At 37.9% G+C, this 27828-nt stretch overlaps 1 long non-coding RNA gene across 1 annotated transcript; it reads left to right on the top strand.

Moving 5' to 3' along the window:
- Window positions 1-15826: 15826 nt before the first annotated feature.
- Window positions 15827-27416, top strand: LOC123951064. The gene is made up of 4 exons (XR_006820337.1): window positions 15827-15917; window positions 16049-16247; window positions 23448-23545; window positions 27336-27416. It is a non-coding gene; the product is annotated as an uncharacterized LOC123951064 (long non-coding RNA).
- Window positions 27417-27828: the final 412 nt, after the last annotated feature.

The raw sequence follows: 27828 nt of genomic DNA, 5'->3' as shown, positions 1-27828 counted from the left end.
ACTCTTGAGGCAGACAGGGAGTGTTAGCATCTCTTGACTCACTCTACTGGGTTAGCAGGACTGTGTAGGAGTGCACACTAGAGCATTAGGGGTGACCCTGCCCAGTCTGAGTCACCACTGCAGCTTATCTCACCCATGACATGGCATCTTTTGCTTACCTCTAGGCTCCAAGGTTGAGCCCAGAATCAAACCTGCCCCCTTGAACCCTGAAGTGCCTTTAGTCATACACAATCTCGGGTCAAATTCTGCTCTAGGTGCCATAGTTCCTAGATCTTGGCTTTTCCTTAATCACCATTCAGGCCTCTATCTTTACACAGTAATGAGGACCAGATTTTGCTTTTGTGTCAACCTGTACTTCTCTAACTTAGAGAGGAATGGTGATGTGTTTCAGAATCTAAGTATCACTACATTAGATCCCATCCCATCCATCCCTGCTTCCCTGATGCTACATTATGACTATCTCTTACGAAGTTCTACTGCATCTTGGACCCTGAGACTAAGCCTGTATCATGAATATGTATAGCTATATTTTATGGGCAAACCTGTTAACCTCAGCCAGGCCTTCCATTTTCATGAGCTCCTAAGTCCCATAGAAACACACTTGTGGCTTCAGAAGTTATAAGCTAGTTGGGTGAAAGAATTGCTCTAGCAAGCACCCAGGTGGCTTAGTTGATAAAGTGTCTGCCTCAGCTGAAGTCATGATCCCACGGTCCTGAGATGGGGTCCTGCATTGGCCTCCCTGCTCACTAGGGAGCCTGCTTCTCCCTCTCCTTCTCCCCCTGCTTATGTGTTCTCTCTCTCTCAAATAAATAAATAAAAGCTTGGCGGGGGGGACGTAACTGCTCAAGGCTTCACTTCCTATCCAGTCTCTTCAAAACATTACCTCCAACTGGTTGGGTTTTTGTTTGTTTTGTTTTGTTTTGGTACCTGGATTTTCCTTCTTGGGAAGCTCTTTCAAAGTGACATTTCATCTGGGTGGTTTATATGAATTTAGGAATTCAAATCTCCCAAGATGCTTTGATTGGCTCATTGTGTTAAGCCAGTGGTTCTCAACTGGGTGTGATTTTTGGCCCACCCAGAATGGGATCTATTGGAAATGTCTGGAGATATTTTCCTCTAGTCATAACTAGACGAATGCTACTGGTATCTAGTGAGTGGAGGCCAGGGATGCTACTAAATGTCCTACAAAGTACAGGATTGATCCACATGACAAAGAATGAACTGTCCCCAAATGTAATAGAGCCAAATTTGAGAAACCCTGCCTTAAGTTGTCCACATGATGGCCCATAAGATTATGAAGCCATACCCAACTCTAGCTCAAGACATGCTATGCCTCCCCTTTTTTGAAGATATACTCAATGTCCCTCCACCTGCCTAACTTACCACTTGTAGGTAAATGTAATACTTGGCTCTGAGTCCTCTATATTGAAAATATACTGTCGGTGAATTCTGAACCCTGCATTAATATATGAAAAGCACTAAGCTAAACACTTTGAATAAGACAGGTTCTTCATGTTCTAGAAATTTTTAGGCTAACTTGGAAAGTAAAATGTGTTCATAGAGGACTACATAAATCCCTGTCAATGTATTAAGACATGAATCTGTCCAAATAATTAATTACATGGAATATGACTATTGCAGGTCACTTCCTTCCCTCCTAATTCCCAGGGATATATTCAAGTCTGGATAGGCACTTACAAAAAAATTTGAAAAAAAAAAAAATCCAGAAATAAAGTATCAAACACACCAAGCCAGTAATTTCATATGGAAGCCAAAATACTTATGTTGCCAAAATTTTTATCTGACAATATCCTTCACTTCACCTAATAACTCCTATGTTCTGATGAATGGGAAAATGAAAAAAGAAATGGTTTCTCCTTCACTGCAGTGCATTTATACTCTCCATTACCATCTTCCTCCTCATTGCTCTTGGTTTTTCCTTTACGTTTCTACTTCAGTTGAACCCAGAGAGGCTTACCTGCTCAGCCATTTGTAAGCTTTTCTGTCAAACTCTCTTCCCTTTATATACTTCAATTTCACATCTCTTTGGTATTTAGTTATTCTCTTTTTTTCCCTCAACATTTTACTATAAAAATTTTAGACATAAAAATAAGTTGCAAGGACTATACAGTGAACACCTATAGACACACCATATGGATTCTACAATGATGCTATTTGCATTATCACATAACCGTTTATCCATCTATCTACTTCCCTTTTTGATGTGTTTCAAATTACATCCTAGTCATCAGTACACTTCACCCTTACAGATTTCAACATGCATATAATTGCTAGAATTTACATCTAATATGTCCAGGATATCTGTTCACATATTTTTATGATAAAATTTATGTACAGTGAAATGTTCAAATCGTAGGTGTTCCATTTAATGAGTTTTAACAAATACATACACCAGTGTCACCCAAACCAGAAAGACATTTCCCTTCTCCTTCCTTCCTTCCTTCCTTCGTTCCTCCTGTCTTTCATTAAGCATATGTGCTGAATGCCTAATGTATGTCAGGTACCTGGACACTCCTAGGCTTTGGGCAAGTGTGGAAATCACTCTATCAAACATCAAAATAATGTCAAGGTTGGAGATAAAAGATGACCTGGAAATTTGGGGTGGTAGCTTTAACCATCATTTCTCTCCTTGCCCCCTCTCTCCCTTCAGTGAATGCTGCTACAATCAAGCGTATAATGTAGTCAATGCATCTAAGAAGTGAAATCTTATCCAGAGTCAGCCACCACTCAGCCACTAGCTGGGAGATTGAGTTAGGAGAAAGGAATTCTACTATAAGGTTACAGAAGCATAATCCTGGAGCCTTTTGGCCACATCCATGGTCTCAGTATTTTCAGACTTTTTGAAGTACTTGTGTCCCTAATAAATTCATGGGGCGCATCTCTCAAACCCCTGAAAAAGACTCTGTAGTGTTTTTCTAATCACTTGGCCATACAATTGACATTAATATAACGATTTCCATGATCCATTTAAAGCCTTTGCCTCCCATCATCTTAATGTAAGCCCAGGAAAGGGGCAAGATGGACCTAGATCCCATGTGGCTGCACCGGTGGTATCCATAGACTAGGTGTGTTCACTTGGACTTACTGAAATGATAGATGATTGGGGGAAAAAAAAGTTGCAAGATACCTCTTTACTTTGATGGGTCCCTTATCAGAGCAGCTTATTAGGTAGGTAATACAGAAGGGCGTGTGGATCCTCCCAGCACTTCCAAATATTCACCACCCCAGAAACATTGGCATTTATTTTACATTAAGGATAAAGATGAGAACCTTTGGGAGATCAGAGGAGGAGATTTTACATCTGTCTGAGATTTAAGGCACTTATGGTGTAGGTAGCACTGGATAGAAGAATATTCTAGTAGAAGGGACAGAAGACATGTGCAAAGGCATCCTTGCAGGGAAGTACATGACATACTTGCAAATGAAAAGTTATATGTTTTGATTGGAGTGTAGTGGGTGTGAGAAGGATCAATGAGTAGAGAGGCTGGAAATGGAGATTTGGGCCAGATTATAGCAGGCTTTGAATTTTAAAGCTAAGAGTTTAGGCTTTATTTTATGGGCAATAAGGACCCATTGAGCTGAGTGTGTTATAATCAAAGCTGCACTATAACAAAATTACTTTGGCAGCAGCCTGAAGGATAAGCAGCAGCATGGACTAAAGTCTCAGACCAAATCTGTGTGCTAGACCTGTCAGGTATTAGCTGAGCAAACTGGAGTGAGAGATCACCAAATCTTTCCTCACCCATTTCCTCATTTATAAAATGGATATGGCAATACTTACCCTGCAGGGCTCTCACACCAATTTGACATACTGGATTTAAAAGACAAGTATCAAGCCTGGCATATTCAGGCACAGAATTTAGTTCTTCAGCAGGTTATTTATATTATATTAGTAGATAAGGACCAAATGACAATTGTCATATAATTCTTCATGGTAGGCACATAAGGTATTATATATTATCCTTATTTTAAAAACCAAGAAACTGAGATCCAAAGAGATTAATTGCCTAAGTGCCCAATACTACTAAATAGCTGATCCAGGCATTAATTCCAGGCACTCTGGCTCCAGAATCAGGAAGCATTATCTCTATGTTATACGGAAAGAGCTTAACATCTTAGAAGAATTTCTAGATAACTCAGCTTTGCTGAAGGACTTTTCAGGCATGGCTGGTCTACTGTGGAGAATTATAAAGATGTAGAATGTCAATGACTTCCTACAAATTTTAGTCAATAAAGAAGTTTATCCGTACCTTCTTTAAATCAATTCAAATATGACAAAGGCACTGTTCTACCATGGATTCTAGGTAAAGTTAAAATGTTGGGGAGTTATTCCAGACCTTAGTAAATCCATTTTATGTATTACTGAGGATCCATTTGTATCAGCTTATACAGGTACCTGTAGGTCTAGTGACTCTACAACTCCCAGGGTCTCTAGAGGCAGGAGAAAGTTCGAGATTTGGGGAGTCCAAACTTCATGTCCAGTATCTTTAGTTGGTCACATCCCTGCTGTGAAGTATTGACCCCTCCCAAGGACTATGCCACAAATTATGCCTGATACACCTACTCTTTCCCTAGTTAAGGAAGTCTCTTCATACTTATTTGGAGGAATTCTCTTCATTCTCCTCCCTTATCATGAAACCAAAGATAATTTTTCAGCGAGTTTTGGCTTTTACAAATAAGTGAAAATGCCTCCACTTTTAAAATTGCAAAAATACTCAGGGCAACATATAACAAGAGATTGACTCAGGAATTGAAAGCCCTCCTACAAGGAAAAACCCAAACCCAGATGACTTTACTAGTGAATTCTACCATTTATAAGAATTAGTGCCAATTTTCGATGAATTTATCAATAAATTAGAATAGGAGAAACTCATTCTGAAAGGCCAGTAATTACCCTGATAGGAAAACAAAGACATCACAAATAAACTGCAGAACAAAAACAGTTTTCCTTATAGAAGCAAAAGTCCTTGATAAATCCTGCAGGCCATATCCAGAGACATATAGAAAGGATTATATACTGAACAAGTGAAATTTATCCCAGGAATGCAAGGATGGTTTAACTTCTCAAAAATCAACTAATAGAATACAAAATGCCAATAAAGGACAAAACTACATGATCGTGTCAAAAGATGCAGAAAAAGCATTTGACAAAATCTAAAATTTTGTCTTGATAAAAGCACTAAGTAAACTGGGAATTGAGGAGATCTTCCTCAACATCTATGAAAAAAACCATTAGCTACCATTATACTTAATGATGAAAGACTGAATGTTTTCTCCCTAAGATCAAGACGATGTTACTCTTGCCATTTACATTAAACAATTTACTGGAGGTTATAGCCAGAGCAATTAGGCAGGAAAAAGAAATAAAAGACATCCTGAGTGGAGAAGAAAAATTAAAGTTTTCTGTATTTGTAGCAGTCATGGTCTTATATATAGAAAATCCTAAAGAATCCACTAAAAATTTTAGAGCCAATAAGAGTTCAACAAGGGTGCAGGGTATAAAATCAAAATAAAAATTCAATTGTATTTCTATACACTAGCAATATACAATCTGAAAACAAAATTAAGAAAGCAGTTCCATGAAAAAGAATAAAAAACTCAGAAGTAAATTCCATAGATTCAATACAATCCTTATCAGTAGTTGAGTTGTTTATTCTGCAGAACTTGACATGCTATCCTAAAATTCATTTAAAGGACCCAGAATAGTCAAAATAATCTTGGAAAAGAAGAACAAAGTTAAAGGACTCACAATCCCTGTTTTAAAAACTTAGTATAAAGCTACAGTAATCAAAAGAGTTTGGTGCTGGCATAAGGACAAACATACAGATAAATGGAATAATTGAAATTCAATTTAAAAAAGACCTTCAAGAAAAAGGAGGGGAGAAAAACATAGAGGAAAATCCAAATTTATATCTTAAGAGAAATAATTCAATATATTATCTATCTGTCTATCCTCTTATAATATTGGTTTTCATGATTCCCTATGAAATCATTTTGGAATGAATATAATCAATTGGAATGAATATTTTCTTTTTTCTTTAAGATTTTATTTATTTATTTTACAGAGAAAGAGAGACAGCGAGAGAGGGAACACAAGCAAGGGGAGTGGGAGAGGGAGAAGCAGGCTTCCCACCGAGCAGGGAGCCCGACATAGGGCTCCATCCCAGGACCCTAGGATCATGACCTGAGGCAGATGCTTAATGACTGAGCCACCCAGGTGTGCCCATAATGAATATTTTCTAATTGAAGACTGACAATCGAATCTTTTTGTCACTGCAGAGAAAACAATCGGTATTTCTCTTTTCCATTCCACGATAGTATCCCCTGTCCACCTCCTTCACTCCCAGCCCCATTACTTCACCCCCATCCCCATGGCCAGCCACCTGGTGAAGTCTCTGGAAAGGAAAAACCCTAGCTGATTTAAATACACACTGAGGTACAAACGATTCATATCCCAAATTTTTCTGGGGCTCAAAGGTCCTTGGAGGGTTAGTGAGCCACAGTATTCCAAAAGCTCTTCTGCGACCTCTGAAGACAGACCCAATCAAGTTACCATGTCACTTAGGATCAGGATTTAGAGCAAGGCAGTCAACTTGGTAAAAGAGACTCTCTGAGCTTTAGTAATAAAACTATAGTCCGGTTCTTAGAATTACTATAAAGTAACAACTGTTTTGAAAATTGTGTTAAGTTCAGAGAGTTGAGAGGATTCAGTTAAGATTTAGGAAGATGTAGGGAACATCCAGAGGTATCAAATTGGAGAGAGTATTCAAAAAGGAAAAATATTCTTTGTAAGAGATTTTAAGTAGGAAAGTAAGGCGGATTGCTGCTGTTTCAGAAGGGGTAGGGAGGAGACAGAACAAAACCAATAATTAATCTTACAATATAGGAGACTGAAGGAAATTAAAGTCAAATGAATTCTAGTAACTTGAGTTTGTTTTGGAATAGAGAAACCTATTTAATAATGAGGCAATTGCCCAGACTGAAAAGAAATACTTGGGGTGGGATGAAGAGAAGTTTATAAATTTATTGAGCTCTTAAAATATGATCGTGTTGGAGCAAATTTCAGAAGTTGTGATTATTAAAATTACTTACTATTCTCTTCATTTTTATCCTGTCAAATCCTGGCAGTGAAAGAGCACACAACTCACCCTATTGTAACGGAATTTAGAGAATCCACAAACCTTCATCAATCATCACAAAAAAACACACTGAATCTAGCAAAAATCAGTTTTGCCTACCTTTCAAATATTAGTTCATTTGAAGAGTCCATATGCCAAATATACGGTGGTAGTGAAAAGAAGAGCTGCTAAGTTGCAAATGTTCTAAAGACATTGTGATATTCATCTTCAATATATATATTGTATTCTCAGCTGTGCCCCCCCCCCCCCCAGTATTCTGGCACATTCAGATAATATGTGCTACAGAATTAGAAAATCTCAGTGAGGGCACCTGGGTGGCTCAGTGGGTTAAGCCTCTGCCTTCGGCTCAGGTCATGATCTCAGGGTTCTGGGATTGAGTCCCGCATTGGGCTCTCTGCTCAGCAGGGAGCCTGCTTCCCCCTCTCTCTCTGCCTGTCTCTCTGTCTACTTGTGATCTCTCTCTGTCAAATAAATAAATAAAATCTTAAAAGAAAAAAGAAAATCTCAATTGAAATCATAACCTAAACATCTAATCGTAATTCTTAAAAAACAAAACAAAACAAAACAAAACAAAACAAAATGAACAAACAAAAACAACAGAGCTTTTTCCTCTAAATTAAAAAATACAAGAAGATGAATTTCAGTGTTGTATATTAACATTAAAGCTTAACAAGCTTGGTGGTGAGAGATGGGGTGGGAAGGACAGGCAGAACTGGGCAGCAGCACCACTGGAAATACACTGATAGATTAACAATTAAAAAATTAAGTGGAAGGAAATTGCCTACACATTTTTACAAGAGAAGGTTAATCTAAAACGACATTAGTCCTGAAAAGGTTAGCTGTCACATTCGGCGGCAGGGGCATGCGGCATTCACCTGCTACCTAAAGGAAGAAGCTGGTAAATTTCTCCATGTCACATACTTTCTGGAAAGATCAGCTCTTCGGTCTCTTTGGCTGGCTGCTTTAGGAAGGTTTCCCATTCTGTGGAAGGTTTTGTGAACCCAGCTAGCAGCAGGTCCCGATTGGTCATGGGAGAATCTGGGCTAAATGGTATACATTTCCGATGATGTAAAAGTAAATTAGAGAACAGGGCAAGTTATTACACCAGAGAACGGGGGCATTGGGGAATAATAAAAATCAGGCTACTCTAATTTCCTTTGAACAACTAAATATATACAGGTCATTATTTCCTGTAATCCGCAGGCCTCCCAGTGCAAGTCCTGGCCCTGTGTTAAAGCCTCTGAGACAAAAACAACAAAATGCAGTGTGGAGAGAAATATAAAAAAGGCTGTAATGCTATTTAAAGAACGGATTAAGTACAGTTTTCAGTCGCCAGATTGCCTCTCAGATTGGAATGTTGAATTAGTTAACCAAGAGGAAAATTCACCTTGTTTGAAAAATTTAGATGTTTCCCTACCAGTAATTTCCATTCATATTTTCTATAGTTTGCTCCTGCACATCATTGAGGTGGCTGGGCCGCATTTTTACTTTTCTTTGCCAAGGCTGGATCATAAAGGGAGTCACAGTTTCTCTTTGAGTGGGGTTTAGGCTATACTTAACATTATTTCTCTGGAGATTGATCTTAGTCCTTAATTTCAAGTCTATGCTAAAAGTGGTCTGTTTTCCCAGGACATTACCTTACCACTTTTATAGGAATGAGGAAGTCTCTTTTCCAGGCACAGGTAGGTCTGAGCATCCCTCCTAATGCATGAGGACATGCAGACAACCAAAAGAAGCTACCGAGAGGCCCACAGCATCCTGTGCATTGACAAGAGGACGACTGAAAAAAAAATGAAGGCTTTTTTCTTAGTGCTTTTGACCATATGGACCCCTGATACCCAAATCACCTGATGGGTTTATTATACATACTTCTTGGGCATCTAATCCAATTTGCTGAAGGATGGAACTCAGGAACCATTACAAATGACTCCAGGTGATTCTTATAAATACTAAAGTTTGAAAATGACTGCTAGCCATTCTTTACATTTTCACAAAACGTATCCAAAGGAACTGCTAGGGATTTTTTTTTTTTTTTAACAGTCTTATTTGTACCTGGAGACAAGTACAACTAAATCCATCATGACCATGCCAGGGTTTTTTGTTTTTTTTTTTTCTATGCACTCTAATATTACAGCAAATAGGATTTCTTCCCATGGTACTGTGTTTTTGTCCTACTAAGTCAGCTTGTGATAGAGTTCTACTTCATTTCACATGTCCTAATTGTTTCACCCATGCAACCATGCATAAACCATGAAGCTTTTCTTGAATCGGGACTCTTGGCTCCCAGCTGGCCTGAGACCGAGGGTCTGAGTGATGGCAGAGAGCTCTCACTCTAGGAAGCTGGCCTGGAGACACCAAAGTCTCACCTGATCCTAGCAAATCTATCTAGAAAGCCTGGAGAATATCTGGAGATGGCAAAGGTTGAATTTAGACTCTAGGAAGCTAGTGGTGTTGACCCAGGAGTTCAGCTTAAAGGATGGGGCAGTAAGTGAAAGAAGAAGGAGGGGTTGTCTGGTAAGGAAAAAGACAGCGTACAGCCATCTGATGTATGTCTAAACATGGGTTTCTTTACTATCAAATATTTACATAAATACATAAGATGGTCCATTTACCTGGGACAGTTTTGGCTTGGGCTTCTTGTCCCAGTGCAATAGTTAATTGCTTGGATGTGCAGTTTGGTTAAAGATGGTGTACCTCAACAGTAATATCTAGTCCACCCATGACCTTTGTTGGTCCTAAAGGAGGCCACATATCCAAGTTCTCTAGTTAAAAGGTAACTAAGACCCTTTAAGACTTTCTCATTGCTTAGACTTAGGACAAGTTTTAATGAGAAAAAGAGAGAAATAACAGATTCCATTGGTATTAGGCATGCGGTGGGGGAAGGGTGGCATCCAAGAGAATGGTGTAGAATACAAAAATTGAGGACAGATTTTCTTCAGGCCATCTCATAAATAAGAAAACTTGTTACCTCAGATAATATTATTTCTTTAAAAGTCCTATTTGTAATTCAGAACACACAAAATGTTAAGACTTTATCTTTTTATCAAACCATTGAATGTACTTATTTTTGTTACTTTTCTTGATTATTCTCTTGAATATTAAATACTAACATGTTTGAAAATCACACATTTACTCTGATTTACCTAGAAATAACACTTCTAGCAATCTTTTCCAGCTATTTTTCCCCATTATCTTTTGTAACAGTTTAAATATTACTGACGTATTAGAAAAAAAATCCCTACCTTTCCAGGAAATGTTGTTATTCCAGAACCATAGAAAATTGGACATCTCTATTTAAAGAAAATGATTGTCATAGGTTCACTTAGGTCTCAGAGGCAGAAAAGGAAGTTAAACAAAATAGGGGACTGATATTTAGTATTTTAAAATTGGGGGAAAAAAAGAAGATACTTGAATAGAACTGAGTTCTGTTGTCACTGCCAGAAAGTGTCGTGAGAAAATAAACATATACACTCCCTTCCAAAAAAAAAAAAAAAAAAAAAGTGACAACAGGAGTTTTTTCCCCCTTCTTAATTTGCTGTTTGTTTCTAAAAAAAATCCACCCCCACATAGGTCACTTGGAATTCATTTTGTCTACATCCTGGACTGCACGTAGGGAGACAAAAAAAATGCCTGGGATCTGAAAAGAGGAATGTGGTAGGGCATGGGAATCGCAGTGTCGTGGTGGTCACCGAGCATATTTTGGCTTGTCTTAAAACAAGCAAGCACCGTTGGACCTTTGGAATACTAGCAAGTTGGTCCCCTATCACCCTACCTATCAGAGGCTGGCTGCCTGAGAAAAAGTGTGTGGGTTTGAGGCTGCAGCCTGAGGCGTTGTCAGGCTCTGCGTCAGCCCCTGCCCGATTTCTGACTTCCAGAACTGTTTCAGCGACCTCTGTCCCTATCCGGTGTACTGTTACAGTTCATTTCAATAATTAAACAGTTCGGGGATGGCAAGACTTTTGTGTTGTCAAGAGAAAATCAGGGCGACGGCTTTTTCCTTAATACTGAAATCAGGAGTGTTTGGGTTTAATTATATTAGCCAGTGACTGTTCATTAATTTTAGCAATCATAGAAAGGCATGGTTGCCAGCAAGATTGGCAATGGGTTCAAGCGGTTATTAAGGCAGGGCATTTCAAAGGAAAGGGATCCGAACTCTGACAAAATCCGATGTCTGAAATTTCAATCAAGTGCCCTGAGTTCCAGTGGCAGCTTTACTTCTTGAAATAAGACAGCTTCTCTCCCATCTGGAATCCCAACTTGCTCAGGGAATGGGACTAAGCCATTGGATGCCGGCTCCAAATATGGTGATTTCTCAATGCCAGGAAAGTAAACTGCTTCCTTCAAACTCCCAGTAATTGGTTAATGTACCACTTTCGAAAAGTCTCTTACATCCTTACTATTGCTCAGTGAAGCTTTACCACCTCCCCACTTCAAGAAAAAAAAAGAAAAGGCAATATAATGTACTTAGTGAAACCAGCAAATTTGTTATTTTTGCTACTTTAGCAAAAATGTTAATACTTCAACTTTTTGTTAGGGATGTCTTGGAAATTTTGCTTATTTTTTCCCCCCTTTGGAGAGTTTAATGTGTACCTTAATGCCCCCTTTCATTATTGGCCTGGCCTTCTTCCCAGCTCTTCCCTGCTGACTCCGGACCAATCCTGGTTATTTTGCGGTGGTGGCTGGCTCTTGGTCATTCAGACATGTTTGTGGCTTATAAGTGTATCAAATTAGATGCCTCAGTCTTTTAGGTCTCCTCCCTATACCCTGACAAAATTTGTCTTGTTCACAAATCTTCACTGGACTCCCTTTTTTTTTTTTTTGTTAAGTCATCTCTTTTGTGAGTCTAAGAAATGCCCAAATGCCTATCTCTACTCACAAGGAAAATGGCCAAATCATAACAACCCAAAGGTATCCTACTCACCCTTTTTTAATCCTTGAAGTTACAGTTTGCCAATGAATAACCTTGATGTTTAAGCTTGCAACCAGTCATGTTTATACTGAGTCTCGAGGGAATGAAGCAATGACTATAATAACCATATACTCTTCCCAATTTCAGCTGAAGAACTGTATTTCCTTGCTGACTAGCTGAAAATTCAAGTGGAGAAGACCATTAGAAGCTGTGAAATATTTCTCAAATTTAGTTCTGCAAAATTTTATTGGTTTTGCTCACTCTTGTGGACTCCTAGGAGCTATGCAGCAGAGAGTTAAAAAAATGGCTTTTGGAGTTTGAAAACAGGACTCAAATCCTAATCCTGTCTCATCTTATCCTTAGGATTTGGGCAAGTTACTTAAGGTCTATCACCATTTTCTCATGTGTAAAATGGACTTAATAATATAATCTGAGAGCATTAGTGGAAGGAGTAAATGAGTAATTCATCTATAGAACAGTGTCTGCCACAAGATAACAAATGTCAGTTCTTTTTTTTTTTTTAAGAGTTTATTTATTTGTCAGAGAGAGAGAGAGCAAGCGAGCACAAGCTGGGGGAGTGGCAGACTGAGGGAGAAGCAGGCTCCCTAATGAGCAAGGAGCCCAATGCAGGGCTCAATCCCAGGACCCTGGAATCATGACCTGAGCTGAAGGCCGACACTTAACCAACTGAACCACCCAGGTGTCCCCAAATGTCAGTTCTTATTATAGTACCATCACCTGACAGCTATGAGAACATCTAAGACTAACCTATAAATTTTATTTAAATTATTTTATTCCTTTGTAAGTTCTTTAAGGGTGAAGACATCAGACTCCTCATCTCTGTGTTCTTAATGCAACAACCCAGTGTTTCATTCAAAGCTACTCCATAAACATGTGTTCAATGGATGGATGGATGGACAGAAATATGGATATATTGCACCAGGGTTGGTCCTGAGCATCACTTTAAAATCATGAGGGGTGCATCTGGGGATATCTCCTTTCTATCTTCTCCTTCAACTGCTTTGACAGTGTTGCCATTCCAAGTTTGGAAATGCTCCAAGCCTTGTTTTTCCTCCTCTTTCTTATCACAATTTTCTCCTGTTTAGTCCTTCTAAGTGACTAATTATCTAGTTTGATCAGTAAGTAAAAGGGGCTTTATGTGTCATGGCTCTGAGATAGCTTGTATATTTTATCAGATAATTTTTTTTCTCACTGCTTCATTCCACAGAAGTGACTAATATGGGAATATCAGGAAAGCTATTAGAAAAAAGTATTTTCAATAGGGAGTTTTGGACATTAAAAAAGAAAAATCAAGCCCTATAAACATCTGCCTTCTTTACCTGGGGCTAAAGTTTACCCTGAACAGTCCTTTGTTCCAGTATATGAACAGCTAAATAAACTAATTTTGCAAAGAAAAGGTAGGGGGTACATATCAAAAGACGAGGAGACCACCAGGAAACCCCTGTGGCATATGCTGAGTTACAGTCCAGGGGCAGGATTAACACATGAAGTTCAACCTCTCTCTTCATCCCCAGGGGAAGAGAAGTCAGAGTATCAACATGAAATATTTGAGTCTCATATTTTCCAGGTGTACACAAGCCAAATCTCGCAATGATGTTGGCGACTCCTTAGAATTGCAAAATAATGGAGAAATTTTCGAGTGAGTGATTCTCTGGCTCTCTTAAGAATATTCTTTATTTCTGTTTGTTCTTTCAAACTTGATATTTCAACACAGGTGAAAGGTCAAAGTGGAATTCAGACAAATGTCACATATTTTGTTGAGGTGACAGGTATGTCATGAAGGCTTCCTAAAACTGAGCATACAATGGATGAAAAAAGAATTGCAAAAAACTCTGAAATTTAATATGCGCAGTGTTGAGGCATTTATTAGCCAGGTTGGGACTATGTCATTACCAGTTTTCCAAATGCCTGGATAATGGCTATTGGTTATTAAAAGAATATTAGGAGCACTGTTGAAAGGGTAATATAACAGAGAGATGGATACTGTCCACATCAGCTTTTCCTTGTAAGCAATCCCTATTCATTGTGGCTGCCCTGAAAAGAGCTAATAAAGGAAGCTGTAGAGGAGACAGGAATGGGGATCTTGGGCTCACTCATGGTGAAAGAGTGGGTCTGAAAGGGAAGGGAAAATTAACATAGGGGTGAAAAAGGAAAAGTCACTGAAGTAGGAAGGAAAATCCAAGAACTTACTTCTACAGATGATAGGGAAAGATGTACTGATCAGTGGAAGATATTCCTTGAAGAAAGGTGGAAGAGTGTGGGAATTAAGAACAGAGAGAGGATACATTTATTATTTACCTCCTATATTCTGGGCAGAGTTGGTCAGGTTCTGCCACACCATCAATCCTCTAATATAGGTATTTTGGGCGCCCATTTCATAAAAGATTAACTTGGGGCTCACTGAGGTGAAGCTACATGCCTCAGGTCAGTGTTAAGTAAATCAGCTTCAGGACTCCAATGTACATTGTCTGGGCCCATCTAAATTTTTTTCTGGACCTTCTGCACTTTTTTCTGGACCTTCTGCCTCACAGTGAGGACCTTTGATTTAGCTCTAACATGTTAGTTTCCTAGGCAAAGGTGCAGACTCCAGAGGGAGTGACAATATGACCAAGAGAAACCTGTCATGGGAGTGGTGAATCTCTTAGTTCTGGTATAAGCTTTGTCACTATAGCTATGTGATTTTAACTACTAATCTAGGCTCTTTTCTTCCTCATCTGTGAAATGAGGGAGTGCAGACTCAATGTTGTCTTAAGGTAGCTTTTGGCTTCAATATTCTGTTGTTCAATTGAGTTAAATGAAAGTGAACATAACTAGATGAAGGCTGAGCTTCTAGAAATAACACATTCATGTACTCCCTAGCAAGTAAGGGTTATTAGGGTCACTGAGAGAACGGCTTTAAATTAATTTTCCATTTAGAATATCATGCTTGTAAGATGCAAAAGAAATTACATGAGAATATTGAACAAACATGAAATTCAGAAGACAGATATTTCAAAACTTTTTGGAAAGCAATTGAAGGGAAGTAAGAAGGGAAGTCGGTAGGAGAAAGGTTGAATCAAAGTCCCCCCCACCCCCCTTTGGGGAAACAGCTGCACTACTAATGTTCCTTTCCTCATACCAGAATTGTGTACTTGTTTCAGAATATGGAAGAAACATTTGTAGCACTTTTTCCCCATTCTTACTGGTTCCAAAGTGAATTATATCCCTAACAAGATCATTCCATATTCTTTATTTTATAACTTGCTGTATCTTAAGTATTAACAATTAATCTATCTTTGTATTCAATTCTGAGACTGCTAAACTAAAATAATACAAGTTATAATCACGCTGCCTAAATTAGACTTTAAATCTCTAATATACTTTATAGATTTCTAAATTATTTTTATTTACCAAACTGTCTCTAGATTCTTTATGCACTGAGGTAAATATGAATAATTAGATTAAATTGCAAATACATTATGAAATTTGATTTTCACACAATCTTATGAAGAAGATAAAGCAGATTTTTTCATTTTCATGAATGAGATGAGGCACAAAAAGATTAATATTCTTACTTCCTTTTTTTGTTTTTTTTGTTTCTGTTGTATTTTTAAATTTGGGAAACATATTCCTTTATTGAAAGGAATGGTGAAATCGAAACAAACAAAATCTTAAGTAAATGTTTTGCAAGGGCAATATTGCAATATTTATGCCCAGCATGGTGATCGGGAAAAGTCACCAGGGGCCACGTGGAAGGCAGACAAGCTGAGTTCTTACTGCCATGGACCACACGGGGCTTGTCAGAGGTACTCTGCCTCACTGACTTCCAGGGCCCCCATCCCACACAGGTAGGTGAGATAGCCACCCACTCTTTGAAGGACTCGACCTGTTTGTGGAGGTAGTGACTCTCAAGGTGGGCACAGCTCCCATCAGTGGCCAGCTGATGCAGATCAGGGAGACATGTCCTTCGCTTCTCTAGGTAAAAGGCGCATGCCAAGGCTTTCCTGTGCCTGCAGCCCCCACAGCCCTGCATCTTGATGCTGTGAGGCGATGCGGCTGGCGCTGGTTCTCCAAACACTTGGGATTGTCTGTGAGTTCCCTCACCTCCCTCCCCAACCAGAGCTGCTGCAAGAAGTCCAGGCAGAGTGCTTCAAGGCCACGTCGTTGTGGATGTACAGGTAGGACGCATAGAGCGCCAGGTTGGTCTGGCTGTTGATGGCGGCCTCGCATTTGGGGTGGTAGTTAATTAGTAGAAAAAGGAGTCTAGAACCCAGGTGTTCTAATTCCAGTTCAAGTTCTACTCCTTTGATTATGGCCTGCTTACTGAGGGCTGGGGACATCACAAAACTGAAACATCAGACAATAGATGGAGATGTGCTATGGGAGACAGGGCGTAGAATTAAAACAGTTAATCTGGGTGCTAATGAGAGCTTCAGGATTTAGTTGCTGTTTGGCTTGAGGACAAATGTACTCAGCCTCTCTGAACACTTAAAACAATCTTTCTGAACTTTTTCTTCACTTGTAAATTGTGGGTGATTACCCCAAACTTGAAAGGTTGTTCAAAATAAGTAAGATTATCTCTGAAAATAATTAAAATATACATTGTACAAATAAAATTTATATTATTGTGACTATAGAGCCAAATCTTCAATTATATATATTTTTGTCATATAGTAGCAGCATACATAAATCGAATAATTCCAAATCTATTCATTGTTTCCTTTAGTTTTAATAGTTCATCCATAATTAAAAATATAACATGGCTATTTTATCATAAGGAAACGAAACATTGAAAAATGAATCTCTTTTCCCTATTCCTAGAGCTTGCCTTCTTTTCTGTGCTTACTGGAAATACATAAAACACACTTCTTGATCTGTGGTTCTTAAAATGTGATCCCCAACTTGCAGCCATCTCCATCTCCTGAGAATTTGATAGAAATGTCGGCTCTAGGGTTCCTCCCCTGACCTACTGAATCAGAAACTCTAGGAGTGGGGTTAGGTAATCTATGATTTGACAAGTTCTCCAGGTGATTCCAACTCACACAAATGCTGGAGAACCAAAGCCTTAGTTTAAAGTGCTATCTTAAAGTAAGTTTTTTCAAAACCATGAATATTCATTGGATGGCTATTAAATGTAAAACACTGTGCATGCTGAATTGAAGAATAAGGCAGATCTCATGATTCTCCTTCCTGACATCCCTAGTCTTCTAACAGAAATAGGAAAAGGCAGAAAACTGTGTCAAGTAATAAAAACATTAAGTTTGAAATCCAGCTCCTTTGGGTTAGAAATGGCAAGTAATTGAATTCAGGATATAAGGATTTCCCCTGTTATGTAACATTTGAGGCTTACCTCACATGCCCAAGAATAGTCTTGACAGGATGTGTCAAGATGTTTAATAGAGGATTTGTCTTTCCTATTAATATCACAGCTCAGGAACACACCTCAAACCATCCAATTTCTCTCAATGAGAGTAGGAGAAGGAAAAGGAACACTATTTATTCTGTCACAGGATCTCTCTTTGTTCTGCTCAGGTCCTTGAACCAAGATAAATTGAAGGAAGGATGGTGGAAATGTTGGTACTGTATACAAAGTAGGTCAGGTGAAAAGACACAAAACAATGAAAAAACAGACCAAAAACCTCTCAGAAGCCCTCCCCCACCCCTACACCACCTGTAGCATTATTGCTAGGGTGGTTTTAATAAGGTAAAGGAGAAGCTATCACACTGCTGAGTGCATTCCCCAAATGCATGTCTTCATAAAGTAATTCAGGAATTGAGACTTCTAACAATTCTGAAGCCATAAAAATATTAGGGTCATGCCTTCAAAATTTGTATTTATTTGGGTATTTATTTCCTATGACTTTTATAAATATGCAACTCAGACAGTAGAACTTAAAGGAAAAATTGTGCAGACAAACAAAAATAATTGTTAACATTTTCTTCACAACCATAGGCCTGCCTTGTTCGCCTTAATGTGAAGTTACTAATTTAGTTACTAAGGTAAAGCATTAACAGTTACAGTGGGAAAGGAAAGATGGATCTGTTTACTGGTCCTCAGGTAACAGTGATCCAGGTAGATGTGGGATGACTGCAGTTTTGATCATTATCACATATTTGAATATGCTGTATCTCATCAAACCAATATAAGATCTGTTCTTCCCCTATCCTGGTACGTTCTAGGTACACCAGAAACCACTTTCAGTGGTAGTGTTGTCACCATGGCATTAAGAAAAGGAACATCCAGACTTCTTTGTTGGACACAATATCTCTTCTTTCATGACTCACAAGCTCACAGTTTTGTAGACAAATCCAAGTTAGCAATGTGCTTGTGGGTGATTTGGAAAGGTGATTTGGAGAGTTAAGGGGAAAGAATTGTGAGGAACCCAAGTCCATTTTAAAGGTATAGCTTTCAATAACAATATAATGAGTAGGAATACCGGGAACACCAAAAATTGGAGACAAAAATGACTCTTCACTTGGAAAATAAACTTGCATAGGTTTTGGGGTGAATTTTTGTTTCTGTTAAATGAAGTTCCCATTGTGTGTGTGTGTGTGTGTGTGTGTGTGTGTTCAGCATTGTCTACAGATATTGAGGAGGTTGTTTTGTTGGAAGGAAAACAATAGGAGAAATATTCGTCAGTTTCATCTGGAAAAAAAATGCCAGGCAGATCCTGTAGGCTGGGAACTTAACCTATCACAGAGAAAGTTGTAGCTCACTGTATTTATAATCACAAAACCCAAGTCAGCAGGTTAAGACCTTCCCCAGGTATCTACTTTTCAGACTGAATGTCCTCCTCAAATAATGGAATCACTTAAGTTTACTTAGTTTGTAGCCAGAATCAAGACATTCAAATCCTTCTTTTCCATGTCTTCCCACATATACATTGTATGTAAGCACCGTAATTAGACAAGCATTGCCATATTTGTTGTGACTGCAGGCGTACCTTGTTTTATTGTGCTTTGCCTTATTGCACTTTACAGATAGTTGTTTTGCAAATTGAAGGTTTGTGGGAACATTGTATCGAGCAAGTGTGTCTGTGCCATTTTTCTAACAGCATTTGCTCACTTCATGTCTCCGTGTCAGGGTTCAGTAATTCTCATACAATTTCAAACTTTTTCATTATTATTATATTTGTTATGGTGATCTGTGATCAGTGGTCTTTGATGTTACTATTGGAATTGTTTGGGGGCACCATGAACCAAACTCCTATAAGAGGACGAGTTCAGGGGCGCCTGGGTGGCTCAGTGGGTTAAAGCCTCTGCCTTCGGCTCAGGTCATGATCCCAGGGTCCTGGGATTGAGCCCCATCAGGCTCTCTGCTCCGCGGTGAGCCTGCTTCCTCCTCTCTCTCTGCCCGCCTCTCTACCTAGTTGTGATTTCTCTCTGTCAAATAAATAAAATATTAAAAAAAAAAAAAAAAGAGGACGAGTTCAGTAAATGTGTGTGTTCTGACTGTTCTACCGACTAGCCATTCCCTAGCTGTCTCTCTCTTCCTTCCTCTCCTCAGTCCTCCCTGACATTAGGACAATTAGTAATCCTACAATGGTGTCTAAGTGTTCAGGTGAAAGGAAGAATTGTACATCTTTCACTTGAAATAAAAAACAAGAAATGGCTAACTTAGTGAGGGAGGCATGTGGAAAGCCAAAATAGATCCAAATCTAGGCCTCTTGTACCAGTTACCCAGGTTGTGCATGCAAAGACGAAGTTCCCGAAGGAAATGAAAGACACTACTCTAATGAACCCATGAATGATAAGAAAGTGAAACAGCTTTACTGCGGATATGGAGGAAGTTTTACAGTCTGAATAAAAGATCCAGCCGCAACATTTCTTTAAGCCAAAGCCTAATCTAGAGCAAGGCCCTAGATCTCTTCAATTCTAGGAAGACTGAGAGAGGCAAGGCAGCTGCAGAAGAAAAGTTTGAAGTTAGCAGAGATTGCTTCAGGAGGTTTAAGGACAGAAGCCGTTTCCATAAGGTAAAACTGCAAGCTGGAGCAGGAGGTACTGATGTGGAAAATTTAGCCAGTTAGTCCAGAAGATCTAGCTAAGATAATTAATGAAGGTAACTATATTAAATAACATATGCTTTTGAAAGACTTATTTATTTATTTTAGAGACAGAGTGGAGGGACAGAGGGAGAGAGAATCTCAAGCAGACTCCACACTGAGCACAGAGCCTGACATGGGTTTCAATACCACAACTCTGAGATAATTACCTGAGCTGAGACTGAGTAAGATGCTTAACTGACTATGCTATCTAGGTATTCCTAAACAGCCTATTTTTAATATAGATAAAACAGCTTTTATTAAAAGAAGCATCCATCTGAAACTTTCATAGCTGAAGAGGAGAAGTCAATGTCTGGTTTCAAAGCTTCAAAGGACAGACTGACTCTTTGTTAGGGGCTAATGCAGCAGTTGACTTCAGATTGAAGCCAGTGCTCATTTACCATTCTCTAAATTCCAGGGCTTTTAATAGTTAAGTTCGATATACTCTGTTTATGCCCTATAAATGGAATTACAAACCCTGGATGACAGCCCATCTGTTTTCAACATGTTTTATTGAATGTTTTAAGCCTACTGTTGAGACATACTGCTCAGAAATAAAAATTCCTTTCAAAATATTTCTGCTCCCAGATAATATGCCTGGTCACCCAACAGCTCTGATGGAAACAGACAATGCGATTGATGTTGTTTATATGACTGCTAATACAACATCCATTCTGTAGTCCATTGACCAGAGGGTAATTTACACTTTCAAGTCTTATTATTTAAGAAATAAATTTAATTGATAAGGCTTAGCTGCTGTAGATGGTGATTCCTCTGATTGATCTAGGAAAAAAAAGTCCTTTGAGAACCTGGGAAGGATTCACCATTCTAGATTCCATTAAGAACACTTGTGATTCATGGGAAGATGTCAAAATATCAGTATGAATAGGAGTTTTGAAGAAGTTGATTCCAACCCTCATGGATGACTTTGAGGGGTTCAAGACTTCAGTGGAGGAGGTAATTGCAGGTATGGTGGAAAGAGCAAGAGAACCAGAATTAGAAGTGGAGCCTGAAGATGTGACTGAATTGCTACAATCTCATGACAAAACTTGAATGGATGAGGAGTTGCTTCTTATGGATGAGCATCTTAAGATGGAAGCTACTGGTGAAGATGATGTAAAAACTGTTCAAATGACAACAAAAACATAGTTTATTACATAACTTGGGTGATAAAGCAGCAGCAAGGTTGAAAGGATTTACTCCAGTTTCGAAAGCTGTAAAATTAAACAGCCTCACATGCTTCAGAGAAATTGTTTATAAAAGGAAGAGTCAACTAATGAGGCAAATATCACTGTTGTCTTATTTCAAATAAAACCCCCTGATACACATACACACACACACAAAGAAAAGAAATTACCACAGCCACCCCAAACTTCAGCAACCACCACCCTGATTAGTCAGCAAGATCATCCACCACCAAAAGGAAAGCTCACTGAAAGCTCAGATGATAGTATTTTTCAGCAATAAATTCATTTTAAATGAAGGTTAATACATTGTTTTTTAAGATATAATACTATTGCTCATTTAATAGGTTATAGCATAGTATAAACATAACTTTTATATGCACTATGAAACCAAAAAGTTCTTTTGACTTGCTGTATTATGATACTCACTTTATTGCAGTGGTCTGGAACTGAACTACAGTATCTCTGAGGTATACCTCTATGTGGCCAAGATTGGGATCACTAAATCCATGAATATAACCATCCATATATGTAGGAAAGAGAACATACTAGATTAATATACTTGATTAGTAATTTCAGATAGGAAACAGTGCTCTACATAGTCTATTCATCATGATCAAAAATTGTCCAGGTATGAGCTTCAAGGATTCCTTTTTCTTTTATCAAATTAGAAGAAAGAAGACCCCAGACTTATCAACATTGTAGAAAGGAAGAATGAAATGGCATATGATCCAATAGACCAGCCACCCAAAAGCAAACTTTCCAAACAGAAGTAACAACTTGTGTCTGGCTTTCACAGGTGATGCCGAATCCTCCTGTTAACACTAGTACAGGGCTTGAGAATGAAATGTGGGTAAGGGGAAGAGGAAACAAGTGAAGAGACTTTATTCCTTTGTATAGCTTATAACACTTAAAATATTGTCTGAAAAACTTTCAGAAATCAATGGGAATCTTCAAGTACTAAATCCATACATACTTGGGGATTAAACAATGAGCCAAACTGAAGATAAAATATTTCTAAAATATTTCCTTCTACAATGATCTTGAATTGAGATCAACTTTGCTGTCATTATTGACCAAGTATAAAGTTATGTTCTTCACAAAATTTCACATTACAGAGGTATTTTGAGAACCTTCCAGTTTCATGAGTACATGTATTCCTGATTCCAGGATATGAACATGTTTCATCTCATTTTTCAACTCTGCTTTCTTGGTGGTGACTTCATGTTTAGAAAATAATTCATATACCATTAGATTTTCATGACTAACTTTCAGTGGCTGCCATTGCTGTGGTGACTGGGGACAAAAGTGTGTGTGCATGTATTTGACATTCAAAAAAAAAAAAGAGTAGGAAGTGAAAAGAAAGGAGGAGAATGAGAAAGACTGGTAGATGTTTGTGTTTTATACAAAAAGTAAGATGAACCAGGGATATCTTATGAAAAAAATCAAAGATTCCCAAAGACAGGACAAGGCTTATGCTTTAAGATCTCATGGCAGGAAAGTACCAGTTACTTGGCTTAAAACAATTTTAACATTTTAGTATTAAAAAAAAAAAGTATGTACACTTAAAAGGTACTAAAAACAAGTTAGAGCTAGAGCAAGCTTGTGGCTCTTTGATGTAGGACAAATTCAGGAAAGAGCCGTTGGAGCCCTATGAGTGAGTTTTCCCAAAGGATTATAAAAGGATGCAGTGCTGAGCCAGTGCACATTCCTTCTCACGGTCTCCTTTACCTTTTCCCTGCTTCCTTTCTGATGTCTCTTGTTGTTTATGGCTGAACATTTAGAGCTTCTTCCTTTTAACGAATTCTTTGGCCTTTGACTTGCCTGTCACCACTGAGTTTTATGCTTTTGTTGTAAGGCAGTGAGCTTGCTCCACACACAGTCCAAATTGAGCAAAAACCCCTTCAAAAGCCCCCCAAATGATGGCATTGTCCTTCTTAATGTACGCTCAGAGAATGAAACAATCTGTTTCATTCCTTGTGTTAGAAACAGCTGGAATGAAATGAATAGAGGGGGTCTGAGCAATTCTGCAAAATCTTTGATAATAGAGAAGTACAAGTGTTCCCCATCAGCAGTAGGATGATAATTTCTCTGGTATGAATGATGTAACCAAGTGGTTGTATATTACTGCCCCATTCTTTCTTGTCCCAAGACACCCTTGGAAACGCAATGCTACATCTCAATGGGATTTTCCAGTACAAAGATTCTTTTCAAATAATATAATTGTGGATACACACCACTCCTACAGAGGTAAGTATACTGAAGATGTGCCAAAACATTAGGGCAGAAATTCAGTTCCCATGGCACACAAGCAGGAATCCAAGCATTTGCAGCAATAAATAAATTTTTCGTATACTCCAAGATTATAGAGTATACACTCTCTATAAGACTCCAATTGCTTGTTTATTTGTTTTGAAGTAAAACAATCTGATACATGAAACAAGAGGAAAAAGTACACAAGAATGCAGAATATTTTTTGTTTCACAGCTGAAATTGGTATTTTTCTATTGTTCTCCAACATAGGATGCCTATAAGCAATAAGAAATGATATGAAGAGAGAATAATCCTTTGCTTACTCTTTGTTGAACTTTTACTTCCTTGACTTTCAGAGACTATGTAAACAAAACAAACAAGCAAAATAAAAACAACAGAAGCACTAAAAAAACTTCCAATCTAAGATTCAACCAAAATGAAGTCCAGGAAAAAATGAATAGCATAACACTAGAGATAAAATGGGAATAAATAAATAGATAGTTGGTGTAAAATTTCTGGAAATCATGTCATATGCATAGCAGTTGAATAGACCTGCCTTTATATATGTGAAGATCTCCTATGTAGAATACATAATAGACATAATTTGGATGGCTCCAAAGGGAAAAATGAATGGATAGACCATGGAGGGGTAGATAACCAGCTCAATATAAGAAAGAAATTTTTAATTACATGTGCTCCACATTAATAATGACCACAGTTATTGGGAGTTCTTAAGCAGAGATTGTAGGAAGGAAGATCAAAGTATTCCCTGCATGAATTTCCCTAGGCTGTCATATTGAAGCCATGATGGTACGGTTTGTATATGAAGAGATTTATTCACTTAAGATCACCAAGAAAAATTAAATGTAAGACTCTCTTCTGGTAAGGAAGGATGTGAATCCTAGATCATTGTCCAGAACTATAGACTTTAGTGGATACTTGTTTTGATCTAGTATTTATTTCCCCTCTCATTTTGGCTAAGGTCACCCTGATTTTCCAGGAAAACCAAATTTCTCCCACTCTTCATTCAGTTAGGGTTTATATCCCCCAGTCCTAGGGGAATTCTTGACATAGATTTGCTCAATAAAATCATTACATGCCTGGCCACAATAATTTGGCAAGCACTGAGTGTGTGATTCACAACAAGCTAGTTAGGACAAATGAGGAGTCTCTGGGCTAATGTTGTTGAGCGGTCCCAACAAAAGTTGGAGCTTTTAGAAGTTATTTTGTCATCATGATGAAAGAGCCTATGTAAAAATAAAGTCAACTCAGAGTTAAGCAGAGCTTAGGGGCAGAGACAAAAAGAGTAAAAATTCATGTAAATTCTTAAAACCAGTCATGCCTAAAACTAATTCTATCCCCAGGTTGCTTATTCTTTGAGCCTCCTTGCCTCTGAATAACTGTGGTACTTCAGCTTATTTGAGTTCGTTTTCTGTCACATACAATGGAAGTGTTCTTATTACTACATGAATGTCCAGTGAGAACAAGAGTGTGAAAATCCTGGCCAGTCCATATTCACTAAGAGCCAGAAAAGCAATGGCAAATTTAGTTGCCTCATGATTTTGTATAAGAGCTGGCCTTGAATATCATACACTATTGACCTTAACTAGATTCTCTCTTTAAATCATTGATTGAATCTTAATTTTTTTTCTCTCAACCTCTACTCAATTATTTAATTTCCTTATAGCCTTCCCAAGCCAATCACATTGATTTCAGTTATTCTAGACCTCAGGTTGTCTTTTTAAAGGCCCAAATACTGGGTATAATTTTGTGTAACAGAATAATTTGATAAATTGGTTGAAAGTATTTATCTGTTGGGATGCCTGGGTGGCTCAGTCTGTTAAGCGTCCAACTCTTGATTTTGGCTCAGGTCATGATCTTGGGATCCTGGGATAGAGCCCCACCTCAGGCTCCATGCTCAGAATGAAATCTGTTTGAGGATCCTCTCTCTCTCTCACTGTCCCTTCCCCTGCTTGTGAGCAATCAATCTCTCTTTTTCTCTCTCAAATAAATAAACATATCTTTTAAAAAGTATTTACCTGTTATTGTCTTACTGTATTCAACTCTTCTTCATTTATTTATTTTTGTATTGAGTTATTATTGAGTTATATATTATCTTTGTGTTAAATTTTACTACTCTAGAAAGAGAGAAAATCAAGTTATGAATACTTAGAGTGGTGTAGTATCCGCATAGCCATGTTATTTCCATTTTGATTTTTTATTTGTAACTCAAATTCTTTAAATACTTTGGTCAAGTCTTTGATATATACTGTTTTTATTTGGAAAGAAATGTAATTCAATTTGATTAGACACAATTTGTAGCACACAACGAATCCTTAAACAGTTATTTTTCTGTTTAGTTTCTGATAGAGTGTGTTTCACAGTTAACAGAAGACAACATGATAAGAAAGTTAAGTAAGTTACTAAATTAGAATTTACATTGCCAACATCTTAAGGTAGGGAAGTACTATCAGTTTTTCTATTTCTCACTGCTTGTTTTTGAGGAAAAAAAGCCGAAGAACTCTACTCTTGTGAAACAGTGAAGAAAAAAAAAGCAGTATCTTTTTGTTTCTGATTGCAGTATTTCTTGATTTTTCTAGAAAGTAAGATATGTATAGAAAATAATAGTACTTATTCCAAGATTGTTGCATGTTATAGGAAAATGGTCCGCTTTCATTATTTTGAATGTAGCTGTTCGGGTTTTCCAACACCATTTGAAAAGACACTCTTCTTTCTATTGTATATTCTTGCTTCCTATGTCATAGATCAATTGACCATAACAGCATAGGTTTATTTCTGGGCTCTCTATTCTTTTCCATTGATCTATGTGTCTGTTTCTGTGCCAGTACCATACTGTTTTGATTACTGCAGCTTTGTGGCATATCTTAAAATCTGGGCTTGTGATACCTCTGGCTTTGCTCTTCTTTCTGAAGATTGCTTTGGCTATTCGAGGTCTTTTGTGGTTCCAAAAATAAACTCAAAATGGATTAAAGACCTATATGTAAGGCCTGAAACCAGAAAATTCCTAGAAGAAAATATAGGCAGTAATTTATTTGATATCAGACATAGAAATGATTTTCTAGCTATGTCTCCTCTGGTAAGGGAAGTAAAAGTGAAATTAAAATATTGGAGACACATACACACATACACACGCACAAACAGCTCTGTACGGTGAAGGAAACTATCAACAAAACAAAAAGGCAGCCTATGGAATCACGGAAGATATTTGCAAATGATACATCTAATAAAGGGTTAATATCCAAAATATATAAAGAACTTACACAACTCAACACCAAAAAACCCCCACAAATCATTGAATTAAAAAATGAACAGAGGACCTGAATAGACATTTTATCAAAGAGGACACACAGATGACCAATAGACACATGAAAAGATGCTCAATGTTACTAATCCTCAGGGAAATGCAAATCCAAACACAATGAGATGTCACCTCACACTTATTAGAATGGCTAAAATTAAAAAGACAAATAACAAGTGTTGGTGAGGTTGTGGAGAAAAAGGAATCCTCTTGCACTGTAGGTGGGAATGCAAACTGGTACAGTCACTACAGAAAACAATATGGAGTTTCCTCAAAAAACTAAAAATTGAATTGCCATATAATCCAGTAATCCCACTACGAAGTATTTCCTAAAGAAAATGAAAATACAGTTTGAAAAGGTAGATGCATCTCTATGTTTATTTTGTTTATATTTTGTTTACGTTTATATTGCAGCATTATTTGGAAGATTTATATTTTGTTTATGCTTTGTTTATGTTTATATTGCAGTGTTATTTGGAAGATAATGGAAGCAAGATCTGGAAGATATGGAAACCACCTAAGTGTCCGTCAATGGATGAATAAAGAAAATGTGGTATATACATTTCATAGAATATTCTATCATGTTTTTTAAACTAGCAAAACATGCGTAGAAAACAATAGTACTTATTCTGAATAATTAGATTAAAATTAAAGATTACCAGAATGGTCTGAGTTAGAACTCAGGGGCTGTGGGATTTAGGCCTGGAATTGCCTCTATTCTCTGTTCTCTGCCAATAGACAGTGTAGATCCATGCTTTCTAGACTTGAATGATTATTGGAATCAATGGTAGAGCTTGCTAAAAAATAGAGAATTCTCCGTATACCCTACCCCCAAGAGATTCTGATTCAACAGGTCTGGGGTGCAGCCATGAATTTGTACTCCCAGGGAGTCTGGTAGGCTGATCCTTAAAAAAAAAATCACTGGCCTACACCTTGATTTTTCTCATCTTTATAATGTAGG

Source organism: Meles meles, chromosome 9 (assembly GCF_922984935.1).
Source record: "Meles meles chromosome 9, mMelMel3.1 paternal haplotype, whole genome shotgun sequence".
NCBI classification, from domain to species: domain Eukaryota; kingdom Metazoa; phylum Chordata; class Mammalia; order Carnivora; family Mustelidae; genus Meles; species Meles meles.
Note: the sequence above shows the minus strand (reverse complement) of the source record. Positions and strands in the feature narration are given on the sequence as shown.